The sequence below is a fragment of the Schistocerca americana genome, chromosome 9 (genome assembly GCF_021461395.2).
Source record: "Schistocerca americana isolate TAMUIC-IGC-003095 chromosome 9, iqSchAmer2.1, whole genome shotgun sequence".
In the NCBI taxonomy this organism is placed as follows: Eukaryota; Metazoa; Arthropoda; class Insecta; order Orthoptera; family Acrididae; genus Schistocerca; species Schistocerca americana.
In genome coordinates this window covers 82372106-82395629 of record NC_060127.1, presented here as the reverse complement: position 1 = coordinate 82395629, position 23524 = coordinate 82372106, and the positions used below count along the sequence as shown (strand labels likewise).

Sequence of the window (23524 nt, the reverse complement as noted above, 5' to 3'; positions counted from 1 at the left end):
TTCTAGATCTATAAAGCATAGATACAATTCCCTGTTCCATTCATAACACTTCTCCATTATTTGCCGTAGGCCAGAGATCTGGTCCTGACAACCTCTAAGAGGCCTAAACCCACACTGATTTTCATCCAATTGGTCCTCAACTAATACTCGCACTTTCCTTTCAACAATACCTGAGAAGATTTTACCCACAACACTGATTAAAGAGATACCTCTGTAGTTGTTACAATCTTTTCTGTTTCCATTTTTAAAGATTGGTGTGATTACTGCTTTTGTCCAGTCTGATGGAACCTGTCCCGACTCCCAGGCCATTTCAATTACCCTGTGTAGCCATTTAAGACCTGACATTCCACTGTATTTGATGAGTTCCGACTTAATTTCATCCACCCCAGCTGCTTTATTGCACTGCAATCTATTGACCATTTTCTCCACTTCCTCAAATGTGATCCTATTTCCATCATCATTCCTATCCCATTCTACCTCGAAATCTGAAACATTACTGATCGTATTTTCACCTACATTGAGCAACTCTTCAAAATATTCCCTCCATCTGCCCAAGGCATCCACAGGATTCACAAGCAGTTTTCCTGACCTGTCCAAAATACTTGTCATTTCCTTCTTACCTCCCTTTCGAAGACTGATAATTACACTCCAGAATGGTTTTCCTGCAGCTTGACCCAAAGTCTCCAACCTGTTTCCAAAGTCTTCCCAAGATTTCTTCTTGGATGCTGCAATTATCTGTTTGGCTTTGAGTTGCATGATAAGGCAATATTGCAACCGATTGAAATATCGATAATAATTTCCACTTCGCCGATTTACAAAGCCAATTATGTTGTGAATATCGCATGGTAAATAATAAGCTATCCGAAGAATCTTTTTTATTTTTGGTGTGCTAAAATAATGAAAACTTCCAGGTACTCCTTTACTCCGGTAAGTACTGCCTCCGTCACACAGTTGATGTGAGGCATATTCAGCACAAATGTGGAAAACGTCTCGTCATAGTTCAAATGGCACCAAGCACTATAGGACTTAACATCTTAAATCACCAGTCCGCTGGACTTAGAACTACTTAAACCTATTGGGCCGGCCGGAGTGGCCGAGCGGTTCTAGGCGTTACACTCTGGAACCGCGCGACCGCTACGGTCGCAGGTTCGAATCCTGCCTCGGGAATGGATGTGTGTTATGTCCTTAGATTACTTAGATTTAAGTAGTTCTAAGTTCTAGGGGACTGATGACCTCAGCAGTTAAGTCCCATAGTGCTCAGGGCCATTTTTGAACTTAAACCTAACTAACCTAAGGACATCACACACATCCATTCCCGAGACAGGATTTAAACCTGCGACCGTAGCAACAGCGCGGCTCCGAAATGAAGCGCCTAGAGCCGCTCGGTCACAGCGGCCGGCCGTCTCATCATCCTTCATCTTACCTTTCACAGGTATCGTGTTCGGGTAACACGAAAATGAAAATTACGAAGTGTTCAAAGGGACGCTTGAGTGTGACTTTGCGCAGTTGGCAGCAGGAAGATGAAACGGCACCGCTCGATTAGCCGAGCGGTCTTAGGCGCTGCGATCATGGACTGTGCGGCTGGTCCCGGCGGAGGTTCGAGTCCTCCCTCGGGCATGGGTATGTGCGTTTGTCCTTAGGATAATTTAGGTTAAGTAGTGTGTAAGCTTCGGGACTGATGACCTTAGCAGTTGAGTCCCATAAGATTTCACACACATTTGAACATTTTGAAGATGAAACGAGGAAAATCGGAGCTCTGGGCGTACGGGGAAGTACGTGCTTCTCTGGCAGCGAGAACTGAGACGTTTCCTGTATGGCGAGATTAGTTCAGCTATCACATTTCCTGGTTGGCGTTACATGTTCTCAGTCGTCCTGCTAGTGAGTCTCTCTTCATCTCTGTATCTTTACACGTGTGCAAAAAACGCCTACAATTCGGTAAGTGCAAACAAAAAGCTCTCATGATTTCATTACGGTAATTACATTGTTTCACGACATTTCGATAGATGTTCATACGTACCATGTTCTGGTAAAAACCATACAAATATGGCATTTATATCCCCTGTAAAATAAAGAATTTGCGTATGTTGTATACGCCCACAATGTGATCTTCATTATTACAGAGGTAAGTCTGAAATTTAGGCCTTGGCGTTGTCTTTCGGTTTCTGTTCAGCTTTAGATATCTACTGAAATAATAAGTGGTCTAGCCAACTGCTAATATTGCTACTAGCCTGTTTGCACTCTTGTACGATTGTGAGTGTTGTTTTAACTTTGTATGCGCGTGCCTAGCGACATAAACTGCTCTCTTGAAACATTGGCATTAGCGAAACATTGTACGGTAAACCCACGTCAAGTAGTCTAGTTCCAGAGATGGTCCACATTAAGGTTTTCCGATTTTGTGTGAATTTTTTCTAAACGACCAGAAAAAGATGCATTTCTAGCGCAGAAATTTTGATACCGGTATCGCAGTTTCTGGTGGTCCAGTGTGTATTATACTTTTGTGGTACAATACGCAATTACAATACAGGCCATTAATATTGCTACACCAAGAAGAAATGCATATGATAAACGGGTATTCATTGGACAAATATATTATATTGATACGCCTCGGCATTGAGTCAAACAGAGCTTGGATGGCGTGTACAGGTACAGCTGCCCACGCAGCTTCAGCACGATACTACAGTTCATCAAGAGTAGTGACTGGCGTATTGTGACGAGCCAGTTGCTCGGCCACCATTGACCAGACGTTTTCAGTTGGTAAGAGATCTGGAGAATGTGCTAGCCAGGGCAGCAGTCGAACATTTTCTGTATCCAGAAAGGCCCGTACAGGACCTGCAACACGCGGTCGCGCATTATCCTGCTGAAATGTAGGGATTCGCAGGGATCGAATGAAGGGTAGAGCCACAGGTCGTAACACATCTGAAATATAACGTCCACTGTTCAAAGTGCAGTCAATGCGAACAACCGGTGACCGAGACGTGTAACCAATGGCACCCCATACCATCACGGCAGGTGATATGCCAGTATGGCGATGACAAATACACGCTTCCAATGCGACCATTGTGATGCTGTAAAACGAACTTGGATTCATCCGAAAAAATGACGTTTTGCCATTCGTGCACCCAGGTTCGTCGTCGAGTACACCATCGCAGGCGCTCCTGTCTGTGATGCAGCGTCAAGGGTAACCGCAGCCACGGTCTCCGAGCTCATAGTCCATGATGCTGTAAACGTCGTCGAACTGTTCGTGCAGATGGTTGTTGTCTTGCAAACGTCCCCATCTGTTGACTCAGGATCGAGACGTGGCTGCACGATCCGTTACAGCCATGCGGATAAGATGCCTGTCATCTCGACTGCTAGTGATACGAGGCAGTTGGGATCCAGCACGGCGTTCTGTATGAGCCTCCTGAACCCACCCATTCCTTATTCTGCTAACAGTCGTTGGATCTCGACCAACGCGAGCAGCAATGTCGCGATACGATAAACCGCAGTCGAGATAAGCTACAATCCGACCTTTAAAAGTGGGTTTTGTGTATGAGAAATGAGTTGAAAACTTTCGTCATGTCAGCACGTTCTAGGTGTCGCCACTGGCGCCAACCTTGTGTGAATGCTCTGAAAAGCTAATCATTTGCATATCACAGCACCTTCTTCCTGTCGGTTAAATTTCGCGTCTGTAGCACGTAAAGCATCATGATCGTCGCATCCGTGTTTCGCGACATCGCGGTGAACGCACATTGGAAGCGTGTATTCGTCATCGCCATACTGGCGTATCACCCGGCGTGATGGTATGGGGTGCCATTGGTTACACGTCTAGGTCACTTCTTGTTCGCATTGACGGCACTTTGAACAGTGGACGCTACATTTCAGATGTGTTACGACCCGTGGCTCTACCCTTCATTCGATCCCTGCGAAACCCTACATTTCAGCAGGTTACTGCACGACCGCACGTTGCAGGTCCTGTACGGGCCTTTCTGGATGCAGAAAATGTTCGACTGCTGCCCTGGCCGGCACAATCTCCAGATCTCTCACCAATTGAAAACGTCTGGTCAATGGTTACCGAGCAACTGGCTCGTCACAATACGCCGGTCACTACTCTTGCTCAACTGTGGTATCCTGTTGAAGCTGCATGGGCAGCTGTACCTGTACACGCCATCCAAGCTCTGTTTGACTCAATGCCCAGGCGTATCAAGGCCGTACTGCCAGAGGTGGTTGTTCTGGGTACTGATTTCTCAGGATCTATGCCCCCAAATTGCGTGAAAATGTATTCACATGTCAGTTCTAGTATAATATATTTGTCCAATGAATACCCGTTTATCATATGCATTTCTTCTTGGTGTAGCAATTTTAATGGCCAGTAGTGTATTACCTGGCTTAATTCCCGTAAGTTGTTGGATAACCGTGCGCGTGTCTTCTGTACTGTGCGACGAAGTGTTTAGGTGCTTCGTTATGTTTCCTGTAGAATTTCCGTTCAGTATGGAATACACGAAGTATTAAGTGTTTATTGCGTTGAACTACGCAAAAACAGAATCGTGTGTGGAATGTCGGCTTGAATTCATACGAAAATTTCCTGGTGTGCATGTTCCCGATGATTCGACGATACGCAGATTAGTGAAGAAACTTAAAGAGATTGAATCTGTGTTACAGAAACGATGGGCTACAGAACCTAATGTTTTAACCGAAAATAAATTAGGCGAGATAGAGGAGGCCTCGGAAAGAAGTCCAACTAACTCTCTGCGCCGTTTCTTCAGATTGGTGTGTCAAGAGCAACTGCTCACAGAGCTGTGTACAGACTGAAATTGAAACTATACAAAATAACGGTAGTTCATCAACTGAGGAACTCAGATACTGTTGCTCGGGGTCGAGATTGCAACTGGCTGTTACAGTCTGTTGCACGATAGGGAAGTTGATCCCGAGATGCTTTCTTTCTCGTGAATCATGACTGTGTAAGCTTATTTTGACCGTCGCTGACATATAAGACCGCAAACCTTCTTTCCTTCCCGTCTGAGCAAGCTGTGCAGTGACTAGAGTACATGTAAAGCTTACTGGGACATGGTAAATGCTAGCTACAATGAAGTCGATAATTCGATTGTAATATTGGCATTTTAATTTGATATCCCCCACAACTGACAAAATTTACAAAAAAATGTGAATTTCTTTGTCCACCCACACACTCCTGAGACTGGCACATTAACAATTTTCAATTACGCGCCCCTATTACCGGCAGCTGCGTTGATAAATACTCGGCACCTCGCAAGGATAACTACCAGATCAAAAATATTAGTGGAAGTAGTTAAGCGTTGGGGAAAATCTCGCTTCTGAGCACACAAAGAGCTCTAACCGCAGAACTCTGCACGGAACACGCGTTGGTGCAGTGCTGCGACACAGACCGTATATCTCCCTTCGAAGACGACGGCCAAGACGCCGTCTCCAAGTCAGTACCGCTCGATGGCTGAAGGCGAAGTTCCCTCTCACCGCAATTCTCCTCTCCTCGCGAGGTGCCGAGTATTTATCAACGCAGCTGCCGGTAATAGGGGCGCGTAATTGCAAATTGTTAATGTGCCATTCTCAGGAGTGTGTGGGTGGACAAAGAAATTCACGCGTACGAAGACGGGGCGAAACAATACCCCATTTCGGCCAATGTCGGACGCTCTATCACCGCCGAAATCCCTCCAACGGCATTTCTGAGATCTATCCAATGATCGGGTGGGTCATATCGCCCCTAGGCAATCGAAATTCCCGTCTTCGCCACGTGTTTCTCAACACAGGTGGCTCCGGATGCCGGGCCATCCCCAAAAGCGCCGTATTTTCCCGCGTTTCGAGTGACCGCTACCTGCCCACGGCAGCCCGGCGAGCTACGGCCAGCTGCAGACTTTATATTCCACAATTCTCAACTTCCGACACTTTTCACCAACGCTTTAAGTTAATGACTTGTGCCTCATATTCATCATAATTCAATAGAGACATGATCTGATACCCTTGCCAGTCCCTTTATTACACTACTGGCCATTAAAATTGCTACACCAAGAAAAAATGCAGATGATCAACGGGTATTCAATGGACAAATATAATATACTAGAACTGACATGTGATTACATTTTCACGCAATTTGGGTGCATAGATCCTGAGAAATCAGTACCCAGAACAACCACCTCTGGCCGCAATAACGGCCTTGATACGCCTGGGCATTGACTCAAACAGAGCTTGGATGGCGTGTACAGGTACAGCTGCCCATGCAGCTTCAACACAATACCACAGTTCATCAAGAGTAGTGACTGACGAATTGTGACGAGCCAGTTGCTCGGCCACCATTGACCAGACGTTTTCAATTGGTGAGAGATCTGGAGAATGTGCTGGCCAGGGCAGCAGTCGCTGTATCCAGCAAGGCCCGTACAGGACCTGCAACATGCGGTCGTGCATTATCCTGCTGAAATGTAGGGTTTCGCAGGGATCGAATGAATGGTAGAGCCACGGGTCGTAACACATCTGAAATGTAACGCCCATTTTTCAAAGTGCAGTCAATGCGAACAAGAGGTGACCGAGACGTGTAACCAATGCCACCCCTTACCATGACGCCGGGTGATACGCCAGTATGGCGATGACGAATACACGCTTCCAATGTGCGTTCACCGCGATATCACCAAACATGGATGCGACCATTATAATGCTGTAAGCAGAACCTGGATTCATCCGAAAAAACGACGTTTTACCATTCGTGCACCCAGGTTCGTCGTTGAGTGCACCATCGCAGGCGCTCCTGTCTGTGATGCAGCGTCAAGGGTAATCGCAGCCACGGTCTCCGAGCTGATAGTCCATGCTGCTGCAAACGTCGTCGAACTGTTCGTGCAAATGGTTGTTGTCTTGCAGACGTCCCCATCTGTTGACTCAGGGATCGAGACGTGGCTGCACGATCCGTTACAGTCATGCGGATAAGATGCCTGTCATCTCCACTGCTAGTGATACGAGGCCGTTGGGATCCAGCACGGCGTTCCGTATTACCCTCCTGAACCCACTGATTCCGTATTCTGCTAACAGTCATTGGATCTCGACAAACGCGAGCAGCATTGTCGCGATACGATAAACCGCAATCGCGATAGACTACAATCCGACCTTTATCAAAGTCGGAAACGTGATGGTACGCTTTTCTCCTCCTTACACGAGGCATCACAACAACGTTTCACCAGGCAACGCCGGTCAATTGCTGTTTGTGTATGAGAAATCGGTTGGAAACTTTCCTCATGTCAGCACCTTGTGTGAATGCTCTGAAAAGTTAATCATTTGCATATCACATCATCTTCTTCCTGTCGGTTAAATTTCGCGTCTGTAGCATGTCATCTTCGTGGTGTAGCAATTTTAATGGCCAGTAGTGTATTAATACTAATGTTGGTAAGCTAACGTGTAAGTGCTCATGTCCTGGCACCTTACAACTGCGTCAGTCAGGGTACGTTGGAGCTCCGAAAATCCTCACGAATTACATCAACAACCTCGGTATGATGTGGAAACAGGAGTGTGATGAGCAATTAGTGCAAGACGAACTATTTGCCCAATCTTTTTCCGCGAAACAATACGTTCTGACAGGTATCTGAACAATACACTGCATCACAGAATGAAACTTTCACTCTGCAGCAGAGTGTGCGCTGATATGAAACTTCCTGGCAGATTAAAACTGTGTGCCCGATCGAGACTCGAACTCGGGACCTTTGCCTTTCGTGGTCAAGTGCTCTACCACCTGAACTACCAAAGATAGTAGAGCGCCTGTACGCGAAAGGCAAAGGTCACGAGTTCAAGTCTCGCCCCCACACACAGTTTTAATGTGCCAGGAAGTTTCATATCACTGCACACTCCGCTGCAGAGTGAAAATTTCATTCTGGAAACATCCCCCAGGCTGTGACTAAGTCATGTCTCCGCAATGTCCTTTCTTCCAGAAGTGCTAGCCTTGCAAGTTTCGTAGAAGAGCTTTTGTGAAGTCTGGAACTTTTTTTTTTTTTTTTAACTAAGGCTGTGTTCACAGTGGCACCGACAACGGTTATCAGATCCTATAACATCAGCCTACAGCGTAGTCATAGTACATTCGATCTCCTTCGTCAGTTTTTGACAGGATCAAGGAGGTTAGGTGAGGTTAGAATCTATTCACCTCGTCGTCGGAGCTGAATCACTTTCCAGCCAAATGTTCTTTTAACCTAGGGAACAGGAGATAGCCACTGGGCGCCAAGTCAGGACTATAGGGTGGGTGAGTGATTATGTTCCACTGAAACTGTTGCAGGAGAGCAACGGTTTGCCGAGCGATGTGTGGGCGAGCGTTGTCATGGAGAATGTGTACACCCTTGATCAACATTCCTGTTCTCAGGCTCTGAATTGCCCTTTTTTTTTCAGAGTCTCACAGTACCTGTCAGCATTAATTGTGGTCCAAGTGATTCAGCTCCGACTACGAAGTCAAAGAGAAGGGTTTCATAACTTTCTGAACAGCGTGGCAGTGAGCTGGTGTGACATGGGCATACAAAAACTGCCACAGCGTCTACAAAAATGCATCAACAGAAATGGTGATTATGTCGAAAACTAGCTAAATTTTCGAGCTGTAAACTTATGTAAACCATTGTAGAAATAAACAGGTCTATGTACTTATAAAAAAAATAGGAGACCTTACCTTTGGGATTACCCTCGTAGTTCGTTTAGGAAGGTCATCTTTCATGCCCCTGATGCCTACTAGCTTGCTTACAAAGTATGCAAGTTTGATCCCTTCTATTTTTATATAGCTGCAGGTTACCAAGAATACTCTTGTATCTCATAAGGAACAACTGACCCCTAGTTGCAAGAAAGTTATTATCAGCTGAGAATATAAATAGCCATTAGCTGTGTAATGGAATGACGCTAGCGAAAATTTGTGCCGGACTCACACCCAAATTTCCCGCTTATCGTGGAGTCACCTTACCATTATGCTATCCGATCACATCTCACAAACAGACCCAGACTTTCATATGTTGTCAACTGTGTGTCTACAACCTGCACTCATACAATCATCATGTATGTTTCCGTACAGGGGAGACATTTTAATTGAAAGTCACTTGCTCGGTGTCGGTGGATAAATACTATATTGCAGTGCGTGTGTTGTTCAGAAGTATGATGCACTGTGACGACTACAGGCATCGTGAAATACATAAAAAGTAAGACAACCAAGCGAGAAATATGGGTTTGAGTCCCAGTCCGACACAATTTTCATTGTTGTCATTCCCTTATACAGCTGATGGTTGTCCATATTTGCAACTGTGGATATATTTCACTTGTTTATTTGTTTCATAATGCCTGAAGTAGCTGCAGAAGAAACATTGCATCATACTTCTGAACAATACTGGCACAGCAATATATCAGATCCATACTTACACCGGCCACCATTTGAAAGACTTTTCTTTGCATTACAAAATAATTAAGGCTTTATTAAATATTGCCTTCTTCCCTGAAGGTACACGATTATAAAGCAAAATTTCTGAGGCAAAACAATACTTCAGAGAATAATATTATAAGATTAAGTAATTTGCTGCAAATCAGTAGTAAATGTGTGCGCGTACTAAGTGTGCCTTTAATGAAACATGATGCACGAGGTTCCTTTAATTTCTTTACAACACTGTTACATAAGAAGAAAGTGATAAACTGTCAAAAGATACATGTGTACTGAGTCTTAAGCATAAAATAATTGTTACTGTAAGAGAAAGTTTTCAAAATTAATTTTTATATGGATTTATCTTTCGTTAGAGTAATATGAAATTAGCAAGGTGTAAGATTCATTCTCTTTTACTCATAAAATACTGCAAGAACTAAAGAATCTTCTGTGTATCATTACAAGGTGTTCATTATTACTGTAACAAAGGAATATGTTGTTAGTTAGGTAAAGCCACAGGACACAGTCTTGTTCAGAAACCCCAAAGAAAAAGGAGTTACACTTGACATTGAGAGTATATTGTCCCAGGAATACTGCCTTTGCAGTATTTTCCTGTGTGTGATATTATAGCTCTCATTTGGGTTTTGTGTTGTCATGCAAACATTTTCACAAGAGATCCCTGTATACAGATCTTATAATCTCCATCACGGCAATGTCAGCTATATAGCTTTCACTGAAGTCACTCGGCAGTCTATAAAAGTGGCTAAGAGTAAGTTGAAGATTGTCACCAGTTAAAATCTGGGGGTCACACTGCTCTCCTCATAGTTTCCACACTCTTCTCAGCATTCCTTACAGTGGCAAAACCATAAGGAAACTGCAACTGATCAATTGCACTGTCAGTAAGTCTACCCTTCAATGTTGCTGTTTTGCAGTACTCCACTTTTTCTCTTTCAAGGTTCTTTCATTTCTGAATGTATGCACAACACTCCAGCTTCTTAATTTCAGTATTTCCTCACTCCCTTGCCTGAGTTACTCTTTGGATAGCAGTGGAATCCCGATACATGTTGTAAATGCTGAGAATGTACTCTCTAAAATTTTTAATATGCATTCACTCTCCAAGCTTTTAGTGAACCCACTAACACTCACGTACAGGTAATCTAGCCATAGGCTGCTCGGAATTATATGAGCTATTACACCTAAAATGTCTCTCTTGGTGTTCTGCTTTTGCCAGTATAATTACATCTGTTCATACATAAGCCTCAAATTTACTTCACGTCATCTATTATTGGTGGATACTGACTGATAGCACATGGTGAAAAAGCTAATTTGGAGCAAGCCTTTTTCAGCTACTGCTTGAGTGGCAGGATACTGGGAAAATGCAGTCAGTTTACACTGAGGTGACAAGTCATGGGATAGCGATATGCACATATACAAATGGTAGTAAAATCACATACACAAGGCATCAAACGGCAGTGCAAAGGCGAGCTGTCATTTGTATACATGTCATTAGTGTGAAATGACTTCCTATGTGATTATAGCCACACGACGGGAAGGATTAGAACACGGAATGGTAGTTGGAGCAAGACACATGCGACATTCCATTTTGGAAATAAGTAGGTAATTGAAACTTCCTGGCAGATTAAAACTGTGTGCCGGACCGAGACTCGAACTCGGGACCTTTACCTTTCGCGGGCAAGTCCTCTACCAACTGAGCTATCCTAGCACGACTCACACCCCATCCTCACAGCTTTACTTCTGTCAGTACCTCGTCTCCTACCTTCCAAACTTTACAGAAGCTCTCCAGCTAACCTTGCAGAACTAGCACTCCTGAAAGAAAGGATATTGTGGAGACATGGCTTAGCCACAGCCTGGGGGATGTTTCCAGAATGAGATTTTCACAGTTTTAATCTGCCAGGAAGTTTCATATCAGCGCACATTCTGCTGCAGAGTGAAAATCTCATTCTGGAAACATCCCCCTGGCTGTGGCTAAGCCATGTCTCTGCAATATCCTTTTTTCAGGAGTGCTAGTTCTGCAAGGTTAGCAGGAGAGCTTCTGTAAAGTTTGGAAGGTAGGAGACGAGGTACTGACAGAAGTAAAGCTGGGAGGATGGGGCATGAGTCGTGCTAGGGTAGCTCAGTTGGTGGAGCACTAGCCCGTGAAAGGCAAAGGTCCCGAGTTCGAGTCTCGGTCCGGCACACAGTTTTAATCTGCCAGGAAGTTTCATATCAGCACACACTCCACTGCAGAGTGAAAATCTCATTCAAGTAGGTAATTCAGAATTCTGAGATCCACAGTGTCAAGAGTGTGCCAAGAATACCAAATTTCAGGCATTATGTCTTACCACAGACAACGCAGTGGGCAATGCCCTTCACTTAATAACTGAGAGGGTTATCAGTGCTAACAAACAAGCAACTCTGCATGAAATAGCTGCAGAAATCAACATGGGACATGCAACAAATGTATCTGTTCTGACAGCATGGTGAAATTTGGCATTAGAGGACTGTGGCAGCAGACGACTAATGCGAGTGCCTTTACTAACAGCACGATGCCTGCAGCACCTCTCCTTGGCCCGTGACCATATCGGTCGGATCCTGACTGGAAAACTGTGCCCTGGTCAGTTTCAGTTGAGAAGAGCATATGGTAGGGTTTTGAGTGTGGCGCAGACCCCACGAAGCGATGGACCCAAGTTGTCAACAAGGCATTGTGCCAGCTAGTAGTAGCTCCATAATGGTGTGGACTGTGCTTACAAGTAATGGATTGGGTCCTCTGGTCCAACTGAACTGTTTGTTGACTGAAAATTGTTAGGTTTGGCTACGTGGAGACCATTTGCTGTGATTCTTGGACTTCATTTTTCGAAACAGCAATGAAATTTTTATGGATGACAGTGCACCATGTCACTGGATCACAATTGTATTGTATTATATTTTTATTGATCCAGGCAATCATAGTATTGTACAGCTGCACATATGATATTGGGCAGGTCAAGAGAGCTATTTACAAGTAATTTTTACAAATTGATTTTTACATTATTTTATAGCAAGGAAATTATCTATCTTAAACAAGACAGTTAATACAAATCATAGAATTGTAAGGTTGTACATACGATATTGGACAGGTCAAGAGAACATATTTGCAAGTAATTTTTAATAAATTGATTTTACATTATTTTGTAATGAGGAAGTTAGTTATCTTTAACATAACAGTAAATACAAATGTTGTATGGTAAAATACAAACAGGCAATACAAATGTAATAGTAAAATAGTCCCGTATATTTCATAGACATGCACAGTATATAATAATCCAGTATATTTCATAGACATGCACAGTACATAATTTTCAGACCTAATTGAACATCTATCATAAAATTGTTTGCAATTTTAACCCCTTTCAAAAAAATGACCAACTGCATAAAAGCAATGGTCCAAGAGATATTTTTTTAACTTATGTGTGAAGGCTCTTAGGTTCTTTGTTGCTTTGATTTCATTTGGTAAAGTATTATGCATTTGTATCCCAACATTTAAAACACTTTCTTGGTAGCAGGTAGTTCTGGACTGAATTATATGTAGGTCAGATTGCTGCCTTGTTGCATAGTTCTGAATATCTCCTTTGAATTTTAATATGCAGTCATTGTTTAACAGGTATGACTTGACAAATGAGACAATATTATAAATGTTAGCAGAGGTCAGTGTCATAATGCCATTTGTTTTGAAATGTTGTCTGCATGATTCGTTATGTCTTAGGTTGCATATTATGCGTATTGCCTTTTTTTGCATTTTGAAAATATATCTACCTCCAGGTGAGTTCCCCCAAAATATGATTCCATACTGTAATGTAGAGTGGAAGTAAGCATAATATACATGTATGAGAACAGATTTTGTGACTGATTTTTTGAGTATCCTTAAAATGTAACACACAGTTCATAGCTTTTTCAAGATATAATTTGTGTGTCTCTCCCACTTAAGATTTTCTTCAAGCCATATGCCAAGAAACTTGACAGAGTCCACATACATTGCTCATGATCAGCTTGCAGAGTGTTCTGGAAAATTTGAGCAAATGATTTAGCCACCTGGATCGCCCAACACAAATCCCATTGCACATTTATGGAACATATCGAGAGGTCACTCTGCAAACAAAAGCCTGCACTAGGGACACTTTCGCAACTGTGGACAGCTATAGAGGCAGCAGGGCCCAATATTTCTACAGGGGACTTCCAATAACTCGGCAAGTCCTTGCCACTTCCAGTTGCTGTGCTACACCTGCCAAAAGGACGTCTGACACGATATTAGGAGGCGTATCATGACTTTTTTCACCTCAGCATACAAAGGAGATTGCTTAAAAAAAACACTTATGTGGCCCATATTAGAATATTCCTCATGTTTGTGAAACATACCATATAGAGCTAAAAGGGGACATTGAACATATACAAAAAAAAGGGCAGCACAAATGGTCAGAGGTTTGTGTGACCCACTTGAGAGTGTTCCGGAAGTGCTGCAAAAGCTGACTGGGAGACACCTGAAGATATATGCCAACTATTCCCAAATAGCTGATTTACAAAGCGTCAAGAAGCATCATTGAGCTTGAAATTTTGGAACATACTACAGTCTCCTACATTTTGCTTCTGTAGGGACTGTGTACGCAATGTTTCATTGATTAGTGTGTGCACAGAGATAGTTAAGCAATCATTTTTTGTGCTTCATGTTCAAGCAGAACGGGATTTAATCCTGATACGTAGTGCAGTGGGAAGTGCACTCTGCCACACACTTCAGTGGCTTGCAGAATACTGACATAAATTTGCTGCTGTTTTCTGTTTGCAGCAAAGTTGTATCTACAAACTTTGCACATCATGATGTGCTGAGCCATAAAATCGACAATGGTAAAGCTTTTTGATGCTCACTCACAATATTGAAACTGCTGTTGTCCTCTGATTGTAAACATGAAAATTTTATCACTGAAGCCAAGAGGTACTGCTTTCCGGTAAGATATGCTTGTAGCTGTATCACATTTGTGGATATTTCTTAAAAAGACTTTTTCTTGATGCCTCAGGATGAGTCTTACCAACTGATTCCCATTTTTAGTCAATATGTGCCATAAATTTCCTTTATCTGCTGTTTAATTCTGTACCTTTTTGTTAGTCATTCAATTTACCCACCTAATCTCCCATCATTTTTCTGTGGCACCACATTTGAAAATCTGCTTTTCTTGTTTATTGTCCACATTTCACATCTATAGAAGGGTGCAATCCAGATAAATATTTTCAGAAAAGACTTCCTAATAGTGAAGTTCATCTTGCAACCACCTTTTCAAGATACTATCACTTCCATACAAGTAATCTTCCAAATACTTTGCCACGTCTTATGATTAAAATGTAATTTGAGAACTTCCAAGTTTTTCTTTCTTCTCACTGAGCTCACCAAACTTCTTCATTGCTGTAGTGAATATCAGACATCCTAATACAGCCACATTGACACTAGATGTACAAATTACAGGAGTAAACAATGGAAAATGCAGGACGGAATAACAACAGTGTTATGGAAAAGATAGATTATGTAATTTGACTGATAAAAAGAGCAGTGGCAGAAGAATGTACATATAAAGGTATTAAAATTTGCAAGCTTTCAGAGCCAGTGGCCCGTTCTTCTGGCAAAAGAGCTGACAGGGAAGGAAGAGGGGTAAAGGAAAATGACTGGTGAGATTTAGAAATAGAGTTCACAAAGGACTCCTGAGGTTTAGGAAAAGGGGTAGAGTTTGAAAAATTCATCCGGAACTCCGGGTCAGGGGAGACATACTGCATGTGATGAGAAAGAAAGACTGATTGTTGGGGATGGCACTGTGTCGTATTTGAAAACCTGAGAGCTTAAAGATTGAAGATAAAATGCAATACAGAGATTACTCCTGAAACATCATTTATGAGTTAATAACAGTGGAAAGCTAAGTGCATCATAGTATGTGATGGAGCTGGGAGGGGAGTGGCAAAAAATAGGCAGGTCAGAAAAAGAAAAATGTAGTAAACTAAAAGGGAGTGAAGAAAGGAATAGTTACTGTGAAGAAATGCTGAGACCAAAGAAATTAATGTAAATTAAGGTGAGGTGGTTGGCGAGAGCCAAGGACATGTTGTAGTGCCAGTACCCACCTGCTGAGTTCTGAAAAATGTGTGACTGGGGGAAGAATCCTGATGGCATGTGTGGTGAAACATGCACCAAGGTTTTACAGCATGCTTTGCAACAAGATATTGTATGTTACCAGTATACATCCTCTGCCTATTCATTGTTATCGTGGTCTTGAATGTATTAATCAGCTGCTTCGAGAAGGCTGTGACTTCCTAAAATCATGCCCTGAAATGAGGGCCATTCTGTCTGGCATTTTGCCCACCACACATAGAATAGCTTTTCGTCACCTTTCCAGTATCCACAATATCCTTGTCAGACTCTATGTTCCTTCTGCACCCATCTCCGTACCATATGGCTCCTAACCCTGTGATCATCTCGCTGTAAGACCTGTCGTATGCAACCTCCTGCTGCAACTATACCAGCCCTGTAATTGGAAAATCACATACTATGAAAGGGAGAGCCATCATGTCGTATACCAGCCATTATGTACACACTGTTCAGCATTTTACATTGGCATGACTGCTGCCAAGTTATCAGCTAGGATGAATAGGGATAGGCAGAATGTGTATAATAGCAGTACACAATATCCTGTTGCAGAGCATGCTGTACAACATGACAGTCATGACTGTGGTGCCTGTTTTTATTGCACGTGCCATTTGGTTTCTTCTCCAAGATATCAGTTTCTCAGAACACTGCAGGTGGAAACTGGCACTACAACATGTCCTTGGTTCATGTCATCCACCTGCGCTTATTTTATGTTAATTTCTTCAGTCTCAGCATTTCTTCACAGTAAATACTCATTTCTTAACTCTCTTTTAGTTTTTTATATCTCTCATTTTCTGACCTGCCTATTTGTTCACGCACCTCCCCCCCCCCCCCCCACTCTCCCCCTCCCCCTCCCCCTCCCCCCTCCCCCTCCCCCGCCCCCTGCCACTCCCAACTGTACCACATACAATGCCCTTAGCTTTCCACAGTCACTAACTCATGCACAATGTTTTGGCAGTAATCTCTGTCTTGCGTATTACCCTATCTTCCACCTTTAAGCTCTCAGGTTTTCAAATCTTGACCAGTGCAGTCCCCATCAATCAATCTTTCTTTCTCATCCCGTCCGGTAAGTCTCCCCTATTCTGGTTGACTTTTCCAAACTCTGACCCTTTTCCTTAGCCTCACTAGTCATTTTCCTTCACCCCCTCCTTCTTCCCCTTCAATCTTTCTGTCAGAAGAAGGATCCATTGGATACAAAAGCTTGCGAACTTCAACACTTTTATATGGGCCTGCAACCACTTGTTGGATGGATTTTTTATCCATCCAGTTTCATTATATTTTCAAAAATTGATTATTTTCATCTAAAAAGATAGGTAGTTATTCTCCATGTAGAGGAAATGGGTCACAGGTAGGCACTGCAAAAGACTGCTGTACATTTGGTCTTTCTGCCAAATGGCTTTCTTTTAAATAGAAAATACACACGGGATGATTGTCAAAGTGTACCTTTGGTGTGTTTGTTGCTTCATGTTGCAGTTAGCTGATCTATAACTCCATTGAAAATCTGCAATATATGGGAGACCTTTCTCCTGAACCCCAGCAACTGTTAATGATTCATTATATGTTTACATACATATTCTGCAAGCAAACGTAAAATATGTGGCAAGAGGGTATGATGTACCACTGCTAGTCATTTCCTTTTCTTTTCCACTCTGATAGAATATAGGAAAAATGACTGTCTATATGCCTCCATATACTAATCACTCATTTCTTACTTTTGTGGTACTTACGTGCAATGTCTGTTGGCTGCAGTAGGATAATTCTGCAGTCAGCTTCAAATGCTGGTTCTCTATTTTTTTTCACTAGTGTTCCTTGAAAAGAACATCACCTTCCCTCCAGGGAATCCAGTTCAAGTTCTGAAAGCATCTACATAACATTTGCATCTTGTTCGAACCAACTGGTAACAAATCTAGTAGGTCATCTCTGAATTGCTTCAGTTCCTTCCTTTGATCCAACCTGGTGAGGATCCCAAATACTCAAGCAGTATTCAAGAATAGGTCACACTTGCATCCTATATGCAGTCACCTTTACATCACACTTTCATCGAATTCTACTAGTAAACTGAAGTTGACCGTTCATGTTCCCTACCACAATCCTTCCATGCTCCTTCCATTTCATATAGCTAATGCAAAGTTACTCATAAATATTTAATCAAAGTGACTGTGTCAAGCAACATACTACTAACGCTGTACTCAAACAGTACGGGTTCGGTTATCCTACTCGTCTGCATTAACATACATTTTTCTATGTTTAAATGTAGCTGCAGTTTATCATACCAACTAGAAATTTTGTCTAAGTAATCTAGTAACTAGTATCTACCATCACTCAGTGGCAACACCTTCCTCTATACCACAGCAAACACCTGCAGATTGCTGCTCACCCTTTCTGCCAGATTGTTTATCTAAGTAGAAAATAACAGTAGTCCTGTCACACTTCCCTGGGGCACCCCTGATGATACCTTTGTCTCTGATGAACACTCACTGTTGGGGACTACTTTTTGTTGTTGTTGTTGTTGCTGCTGCTGTTGTAGTAGTAGTTGTTGTTGTTGTGGTCTTCAGTCCGGAACTGGTGTGATGCAGCTCTCCATGCTGCTCTATCCTGTACAAGCTGCCTCATCTCCGAGTAACTACTGCAACCTATATCCTTCTGAATCTGCTTAGTGTATTCAACTCTTGGTCTCCCTCAACAATTTTTACCCTCCACAGTTCCCTCCAATTCTAAATTGGTTATCCCTTGCTGCCTCAGAATGTGTCCTGCCAATTGATCCCTTCTTTAAGTCAAGTTGTGCCACAAATTCTCTTCTTCCTGTTCAGTACATCTTCATTAGTTACGTGATCTACCCATTTAATCTTCAGCATTCTTCTGTAGCTTCTACTCTCTTCTTGTCTAAACTATTTATCATCCATGGTTCACTTCCATACATGGGTAAACTCCATACAAACACTTTCAGAAAAGACTTCCTGGCACTTAAACCTACATTCAATGTTAACAGGTTTCTCTTCTTCAGAAACGCTTTCCTTGCCATTGCCAGTCTACGTTTTATATCCTCTCTACTTTAACCATGATCAGTTATTTTGCTCCCCAAATATCAAAACTCATCTACTACTTTAAGTGTCTCATTTCCTAGTCTAATTCCTTCAGCATTACCTGATTTAATTTGATTGCATTCCATTATCCTCAATTTGCTTTTGTTGCTGTTCATCTTCTATCCTCCTTTCCAAACACTGTCCATTCTGTTCAACTGCTCTTCCAGGTCCTTTGTTGTCCCTGACAGAATTACAATCTCATTGGCAAACCTCAAAGTTTTTATTTCCTCTCCTTGGATTCTGTTTCCTACACCAAATTTTTCTTTTGTTTCCTCTGCTGCTTGCTCAATACACAGACTGAATAACATTGGGGATAGACTACAACCTTGTCTCACTCCGTGTTCGACGATGACTAACCTTTCATACCTCTCGACTCTTATAACTGCCATCTGGTTTCTGTACAAATTGTAAATAGCCATTCTATCCCTGTATTTTATCCCTGCCACCTTCAGAATTTGAAAGAGATTATTTTGATCAACATTGTCAAAAGCTTTCTCTAAGTCTACAAATGCTATAAATGTAGGTTTGCCTTTCTTTAATCCTAAGATAAGTCATAGGGTCAGTATTGCCTCACGTGTTCCATCATTTCTACGGAATCCAAACTGGTCTTCCCCAAGATCGGCTTCTACCCATTTTTCCATTTGTCTGTGAAGAATTTGTGTCAATATTTTGCAGCTGTGACTTGTTAAACTGATAGTTTGGTAATTTTCACACCTGTCAGCACCTGTTTTCCTTGGGATTGGAATTATTATGTTCTTCTTGAAGTCTGAGTGTATTTTGCCTGTCTCACACATCTTACTCACCAGATGGCAGAGTTTTGTCATGGCTGGCTCTCCCAAGGCTATCAGTATTTCTCCTGTGGCCTTGTTTCAACTTAGGTCTTTCAGTGCTCTGTCAAATTCTTCATGCACTACCATATTTCCTATTTCATCTTCATCTACATCTTGTTCCATTACCATAATATTGCCCTCAAGTACATTGCCCTTGTAGAGGTCCTCTATATACTCCTTCCAAGTTTCTGCTTCCCTTCTTTGCTTAGAACTGGTTTCCATCTGAGTTCTTGATATTCATATAGGTGGTTCTCTTTTCTCCAAATAAAAATGACTACTTACTGGCTTTTATTATTTAATAAGTCTTTGAGCTGCTCTGAGGCCCTATTCCATATGCTTGTACCTCCATTAACAGTCTACAGTGGGATACCATGTCAAATGCTTTTCAGAAATCTAGAAACATGGAATGTGCCTGTTTCTCTTCATATGTAGTTTGCAGGATATCCTGTGAAAAAAGTGTGGTGTGAGTTTCACATGAACAATGTTTTCTAAACCTGTGCTGATTTGTGGATGTATGCTTTTTGGTCTATAGGAAATTTACTATATACCAATTCAGAATCTATTCAAGAATTTTGCAGAAAATCAGTGTTAAGGATATTGGTCTCTAATTTTCTGGGCCCTTTCTTGTACTGTTCCTGTATACAGGGGTCACTTGTGTATTTTTCCAGTTGCTTGGAACTTTGCACTGGGCAAGAGAGTTATGATAAATGGGAGCTAAGAAAGGGGCCAGTCCCATTGAGTGCTCTTTTTAAAACCGAATTTGGATCTCATCCAGATGTTGCTACTTAGTTGCTTTCAACTCTTTGAGTCATTTCTGTATGCCAGGGATTCCAATTACTAAGTCGCCCATATGGAACTCTTGTTGATGGTCAAAGGATGGTATGTTTATACAATTCTTGTGTGTGAACAATTTCGTAAATGCAGAGTTTAAGATTTCAGTTTTCATTTTGATATTTTCAACTGCCACTCCAGACTGGTCAATGAGTGACTGGATGGAAGCCTTAGACCCACTTCATGATTTTACATAGGACCACAATTTTTTTGGGTTCCTGGCCAGATCTTTCACTAAGGTATTATTGTGGTTGTCGTTGTGTGCTTTGCTCATAGATCATTTCTCAGATTCACAAATCTTTAACTTTTGCCCATCAATTTAGCTGCTAAACCACGGTGGGTCTTTGAGGTACATATTTGTTAAAAGCATGATTTACAATCTGTTTAAACTTTGCCCAAATTCGTATATGTCCATCCTACTGGAACTAAATGATTACACTTCATTCTTTAAGTGAGATGCCAACAACTGCTTATCTCCTCTTCCTAAGAAACAATCTCTTAGTCTTCTTGCCTGATTTATTAACTTTAGTAACCATTGTTGCTATGCTATCATAGTCACCTGAGGTTCACTGGTGAATGTAATTGTCATCTTCATTACTCAAAATTAGAATATCAGCAAAGAACATGCTGTAAGCCTTTTTCAAAGAAGAATCAACATATTAAAAAAATGTGGTGGGGTAATCAAACTCAGCTGCTTTGCAAAAGGAAGATTAAGTTCTATTTAAACTGTCACATGCTACTTTGTAACTAACTGGCCTCTGGTACAGTAAGGAAGTGTGTGAAAAGTCCACCACCAGTTTGTGTTCTGTCTGAACTTCACCTCTTGACTATGGAGGGTCAGTAATTGTGGTTTAAAAGACTGCATCAGACACAAAGTTAATCAGGGACAAACCTTCATAAGCAGTGAGCAGTGAAGTGACATCTGCATGTGGCTTTAACCCCAACAGCACCAGTCTCAGGCAAGCAAGAATGCACAAACTCTCTGATATACTCAACTATTGTCAGATGTGCAAGAAAAAACTGACACAACAGCAGTTCGCACTCTTTTTATTATCATCATTTGGGGGGGGGGGGGGGGGGGGAGAGGGAGAGGGAGAGGGAGAGGGAGATGGAGATGGATGAAGAGAGAGAGAGAGAATTTTTACTCTTAGAGGGTGGTTAAAAACAGCTAGAAAGTTGAATTGTGGAAATAAAGGTGTGCTAGTACCAATAGGGATAAACCAGAGCAATGTTCTGTCTGACCAAATAAAGATTGGAGTACTTGAATTTTTTGAGGATGATCAGCTCAGTAGGCTCTGCACTAGTGGAATAAAAGTTCAGAAACAGTAACATCTATTGCTAAGCAGTTAGAAAGAAATGTAATTACCTGTCAAAACAAATGTGGGCAAGACATTTGCTTTTTTAGATTCTTTAAGCTCTGAACAAAATGTTGTGCCACAGCCTGAATATGAGAGAAGTACTGCATCAATGTTAGAGCTGCCTGGAAAGAATAAAATGCATACGAATCACACATCTGATTTGCACAAGGGTGTGAATCCTAATGAAAGAGAAGTACAGCAGTTTATACAAATGAGTTCGGCATTACTCAGAACTAAGCAACTGCCAATGAATGATTTTGTCACAGAGATGGCATCAAGAACCACTAACCTGACCATCCATCACTTATTTCAAAAAATTAGATGTTGTCTCTCAAAAGTTAACCAAATCTTGCACTGTTTGATCATCTAGAGAGTTATATCTTTCTCGTCCAGGATTCTGTCCAAGGGTTTCATTGGAAAAACAGTCAAGGTACTGTGCACACCACTGCGGTCAACTTTGTGAGAAATGAGCAGATACACAGCAAAAGCTTTTGTTCAATTAGTGACAGCCCTACTGCATTAGATGATTGCACGTCATGTTTTTCTGACTAAATGTCTGCAACAAAAAGTGACAAAACTGTAGTAAATCATATACTTTAGTGATGGGTGTGCAGCCCATTACAAAACTGTCAAGAATTCCAGCAACCTATGCTGTTGCCTCTAAGACATGAATGTTAAATGCCGAGTGAAACATTTCTGGGACTAGCAAGGGAAAATTTATGTGTTGTGGGACTAGAGGCATCATGAAATGATTGGCTGCATGGGCTAGCTTACACTGCCTGAATGAAAATGAATTCCACACACTTTTGGGTTTGTGCACTTTGTGAGCAAATCTTGGAAGAGAAATTTAATTTCTTTTTGTCAAGAAGGCCCAATTCAGAGAAAGATTTACCAGTATGTTGTATGTGAGTTGGGGGCAGGGGGGAAATGAAAGTAAATTACAAATGCCAGGGGGGATCTTGTGATTTGTTGGCAAAATATCCAAACTAACTGACAATCCCTTATAATGTATGGTTTTGACACTGCAACCAACAATGCATGTATGACAATACATGATGGTCGACTGGTTTTACAAAATCTCATTTGGGGGGAATGACACAGTGATAAAAATGATGCATCCTCATGGCCCTTCAAAACTTTTTCACTGATAAGTTTGAAATTATATGAACAGAATCCCTGATCAAAATATCATGACAAATCTGCTCATTCCTTCCACATCATCATTGGGCAACTAGTAGCACAGTTTTCCAGACACAATCAAAAAGTCTCTCATCCATGGCCAGTTTTATGTAGTTACCGCCCATGAGCCTTGGGTGAATGGGGTATCTGGTTTTTGGTACTAGTGGAAAAAGCTACCATAAACTAACACAAACTTTTAATCTCAATGTAACTGTCAACTAATTTAAGAATCCTTTGTCTTAAGATACTCTGAAATATTGACCTAAATGAGAAACTTTACTGGATAGTTGTTTAATTTCAAGTAAAAAGCAGTTGTGAGAATTTGATACTTTGTTGAAAAAGAAAACTAATTCAAATTGTGATTAATGCAAATATAAGTGGATGCTTAAAAGGCACTTATTTTTTCAGAAGTTTTATTTGGTCAACTGCACCCCCACATATATAAAAAGGTGTTTTTAATGAGCTATATGACAACAAGCTCATGAAAGAGCAGCTTCCTAATCCAAACTAAAGAAGTCAAAGTACTAAATTAGAAAAATTTTGTCGCAACATAATTTATTGACAGCTTTGAATGCTGCTTGGAGCAAAAATAGTTAATGAAAGGATGAAACCTACAGAAAGTATAAAATACAAACCATTGTTTCTATTTGCAAACACTGTCTGAATGAAAACAGAGATATTACAGAGGGAGTCTCTAGAGCATGTCACGTGGAATCACCCAAGCG

General features: G+C 41.7%; 1 protein-coding gene across 2 annotated transcripts in view; it reads left to right on the top strand.

Moving 5' to 3' along the window:
- Nucleotides 1-1859: 1859 nt before the first annotated feature.
- The window catches only part of LOC124551016 (BTB/POZ and MATH domain-containing protein 4-like), an 81649-nt gene continuing 59984 nt past the window's right edge, over nt 1860-23524 (top strand). Inside the window, exons 1-2 of one of the 2 annotated variants that reach the window (XM_047125862.1) lie at nt 1878-1935; nt 8365-8531. The gene's annotated coding sequence lies outside the window, so the exon portion shown is untranslated. Of the gene's footprint in view, nt 1936-8364; nt 8532-23524 lie in introns of both variants that reach the window. The other variant, XM_047125861.1, reaches the window with a different exon arrangement.